The following is a 4,854-nucleotide window of genomic DNA, read 5'->3' on the forward strand; positions in this document are numbered from 1 at the left end:
TCCCCCCCCCCCCCCCCCGGCGGCTGCTCCGCCAACTCACAAGAAGGGGCCATCGACCTCCGGGCTGTGGCCTCAAGGCCTCGTCCCTCGAAACGAGCCTTCCCGTCAAAACTACCGCTCGCAAGAGCGCGTGCGCCTCGCAAGAGGCGATGGACAACCTGCCAGACAGCGCCGCAAGCGCCAAGGAGCCGCGAGAATCTTGCGATCGCTCCAAAAAAGAAAAAGCCCGCATCACAGGCCCGACAAGGGCTCTGTAAGTTAATTAGTCTCTTTTTTAAACACACAGCACAAAAAAACACTTCTAACATGAAACACAAATAATACAATGGAACGTCAGAGGACTCCTACACAACCTCGATGATGTCAAAGAAATCCTACACAGTTTAATCCTAAGGTGCTGTGTTCAGAGACACACCTTAAACCTACACAATCAAACTTTCTCCGGCAATACGTCATTTTTCGTAAAGACCGCCATGACACAGCCGTGTCTTCCGTGGTGTGGCTATGTAGTCGATAGAGGTATTGCCTGCCGGGAATTAAACTTCGTACGCCGCTAGAGGCAGTTGCTGTCCGAGGGGTGTTGTTTGACAAGCTGATCACTATAAGCTCTATACATCACTCCCAATTATCAACTACATAAACTGAATTTCAAAACTACAAATGAACTTCCGGAGCCATACATAGTTCTCGGAGATTTCAACGCACATAACACCTTGTGGGCGACTCGCGTTGTGATGGAAGAGGTCGCCTAATTGAAAACTTTCTTTTTTCCTCAGGAGCATGTTTACTTAATAAGAAAGAGCCAACATACTACAGCGTGGCGCATAATTCATACTCCTCCATAGATTTGAGTATCGTGTCGAGCACACTAATTCCGTACCTGCAGTGGTCCGTTCTGAAGAACCCCTTTCGGAGCGACCACTTTCCAATTATACTAAGCTAACAAAAAGATGGTTGCTCGCCACATGTTCCCCGATGGAAGGTTAACTCTGCTAACTGGAAATTTTAAGAAATAACATATTTAGGCTGGGATGACATTGCCTCTCTTAACATAGACGATGCTGTGGCGTATTAAGAGGTTTTATCACTGACGCTGCAGAAAGGTGCATACACAAACTAATGGACTAATAATAAGCGTCGCCTGCCTTGGTGGAACGAGGAATGTCAAAAAGCACGTAAAAAGCAAAACAAGGCCTGGGATTGTTTCGCAACTCCCCAACAGCCGAAAACTTATTAATTTTAAACAAGCAAATCGCAGGGCAGGAAACGCGCAGACGTGCTAAAAGAGAGAGAGCTGGGAAAAGTACATCTCCAGCATAACCGTATACCGATGAAAGGAAAGTCTGGAATAGGGTAAATAAATTAATAGGTCGGGAGTCACATCCCCTACCCTTAGTAAATAGCCAAGGTGATAGCCTGGAAGACCAGGCGGATAGTCTAGGCAAACACTTCGAATATGTATCGAGTGAATCGCACTAATACACAATCTTTCCTGAAGTTCAAAGAACGCGAAGAGCGGCAGCCCTTAATCGCAAAAGATCATCAAATGAGGCTTACAACCGACCATTCAGCTTAGCCGAACTTCGGGGCCGGGGGCGGGCACTCTCGAATTATCATTTGGCGGATGTACCGCCCCAGTAAACTTCATTGATGTTCGCCTCTAAATGGCCATATGTCCTGAGCTGGATTCAGCAATGCTCTTCAGCCCTTTGTCCGGTCTCGCACTCTGTTGAAAAGCAATAAAATCCTTTTTGGGAGCCACCGTCGCATTTATCTCTACGCATGTAAACAAAAACAATAACATCCAGGACCGACTGAAGTTTGTGCCTTCTACGTTCCGCTACGCTAGAGATGGCACTCTCGAATTATCATTTGGCGGATGTACCGCCCCAGTAAACTTCATTGATGTTCGCCTCTAAATGGCCATATGTCCTGAGCTGGATTCAGCAATGCTCTTCAGCCCTTTGTCCGGTCTCGCACTCTGTTGAAAAGCAATAAAATCCTTTTTGGGAGCCACCGTCGCATTTATCTCTACGCATGTAAACAAAAACAATAACATCCAGGACCGACTGAAGTTTGTGCCTTCTACGTTCCGCTACGCTAGAGATGGCACTCTCGAATTATCATTTGGCGGATGTACCGCCCCAGTAAACTTCATTGATGTTCGCCTCTAAATGGCCATATGTCCTGAGCTGGATTCAGCAATGCTCTTCAGCCCTTTGTCCGGTCTCGCACTCTGTTGAAAAGCAATAAAATCCTTTTTGGGAGCCACCGTCGCATTTATCTCTACGCATGTAAACAAAAACAATAACATCCAGGACCGACTGAAGTTTGTGCCTTCTACGTTCCGCTACGCTAGAGATGGCACTCTCGAATTATCATTTGGCGGATGTACCGCCCCAGTAAACTTCATTGATGTTCGCCTCTAAATGGCCATATGTCCTGAGCTGGATTCAGCAATGCTCTTCAGCCCTTTGTCCGGTCTCGCACTCTGTTGAAAAGCAATAAAATCCTTTTTGGGAGCCACCGTCGCAGTTTATCTCTACGCATGTAAACAAAAACAATAACATCCAGGACCGACTGAAGTTTGTGCCTTCTACGTTCCGCTACGCTAGAGATGGCACTCTCGAATTATCATTTGGCGGATGTACCGCCCCAGTAAACTTCATTGATGTTCGCCTCTAAATGGCCATATGTCCTGAGCTGGATTCAGCAATGCTCTTCAGCCCTTTGTCCGGTCTCGCACTCTGTTGAAAAGCAATAAAATCCTTTTTGGGAGCCACCGTCGCATTTATCTCTACGCATGTAAACAAAAACAATAACATCCAGGACCGACTGAAGTTTGTGCCTTCTACGTTCCGCTACGCTAGAGATGGCACTCTCGAATTATCATTTGGCGGATGTACCGCCCCAGTAAACTTCATTGATGTTCGCCTCTAAATGGCCATATGTCCTGAGCTGGATTCAGCAATGCTCTTCAGCCCTTTGTCCGGTCTCGCACTCTGTTGAAAAGCAATAAAATCCTTTTTGGGAGCCACCGTCGCATTTATCTCTACGCATGTAAACAAAATAACATCCAGGACCGACTGAAGTTTGTGCCTTATACGTTCCGCTACGCTAGAGATGGCACTCTCGAATTATCATTTGGCGGATGTACCGCCCCAGTAAACTTCATTGATGTTCGCCTCTAAATGGCCATATGTCCTGAGCTGGATTCAGCAATGCTCTTCAGCCCTTTGTCCGGTCTCGCACTCTGTTGAAAAGCAATAAAATCCTTTTTGGGAGCCACCGTCGCATTTATCTCTACGCATGTAAACAAAATAACATCCAGGACCGACTGAAGTTTGTGCCTTCTACGTTCCGCTACGCTAGAGATGGCACTCTCGAATTATCATTTGGCGGATGTACCGCCCCAGTAAACTTCATTGATGTTCGCCTCTAAATGGCCATATGTCCTGAGCTGGATTCAGCAATGCTCTTCAGCCCTTTGTCCGGTCTCGCACTCTGTTGAAAAGCAATAAAATCCTTTTTGGGAGCCACCGTCGCATTTATCTCTACGCATGTAAACAAAAACAATAACATCCAGGACCGACTGAAGTTTGTGCCTTCTACGTTCCGCTACGCTAGAGATGGCACTCTCGAATTATCATTTGGCGGATGTACCGCCCCAGTAAACTTCATTGATGTTCGCCTCTAAATGGCCATATGTCCTGAGCTGGATTCAGCAATGCTCTTCAGCCCTTTGTCCGGTCTCGCACTCTGTTGAAAAGCAATAAAATCCTTTTTGGGAGCCACCGTCGCATTTATCTCTACGCATGTAAACAAAAACAATAACATCCAGGACCGACTGAAGTTTGTGCCTTCTACGTTCCGCTACGCTAGAGATGGCACTCTCGAATTATCATTTGGCGGATGTACCGCCCCAGTAAACTTCATTGATGTTCGCCTCTAAATGGCCATATGTCCTGAGCTGGATTCAGCAATGCTCTTCAGCCCTTTGTCCGGTCTCGCACTCTGTTGAAAAGCAATAAAATCCTTTTTGGGAGCCACCGTCGCATTTATCTCTACGCATGTAAACAAAAACAATAACATCCAGGACCGACTGAAGTTTGTGCCTTCTACGTTCCGCTACGCTAGAGATGGCACTCTCGAATTATCATTTGGCGGATGTACCGCCCCAGTAAACTTCATTGATGTTCGCCTCTAAATGGCCATATGTCCTGAGCTGGATTCAGCAATGCTCTTCAGCCCTTTGTCCGGTCTCGCACTCTGTTGAAAAGCAATAAAATCCTTTTTGGGAGCCACCGTCGCATTTATCTCTACGCATGTAAACAAAAACAATAACATCCAGGACCGACTGAAGTTTGTGCCTTCTACGTTCCGCTACGCTAGAGATGGCACTCTCGAATTATCATTTGGCGGATGTACCGCCCCAGTAAACTTCATTGATGTTCGCCTCTAAATGGCCATATGTCCTGAGCTGGATTCAGCAATGCTCTTCAGCCCTTTGTCCGGTCTCGCACTCTGTTGAAAAGCAATAAAATCCTTTTTGGGAGCCACCGTCGCATTTATCTCTACGCATGTAAACAAAAACAATAACATCCAGGACCGACTGAAGTTTGTGCCTTCTACGTTCCGCTACGCTAGAGATGGCACTCTCGAATTATCATTTGGCGGATGTACCGCCCCAGTAAACTTCATTGATGTTCGCCTCTAAATGGCCATATGTCCTGAGCTGGATTCAGCAATGCTCTTCAGCCCTTTGTCCGGTCTCGCACTCTGTTGAAAAGCAATAAAATCCTTTTTGGGAGCCACCGTCGCATTTATCTCTACGCATGTAAACAAAAACAATAA

The sequence above is a fragment of the Dermacentor silvarum genome, chromosome 9, assembly GCF_013339745.2.
Source record: "Dermacentor silvarum isolate Dsil-2018 chromosome 9, BIME_Dsil_1.4, whole genome shotgun sequence".
Classification (NCBI taxonomy): domain Eukaryota; kingdom Metazoa; phylum Arthropoda; class Arachnida; order Ixodida; family Ixodidae; genus Dermacentor; species Dermacentor silvarum.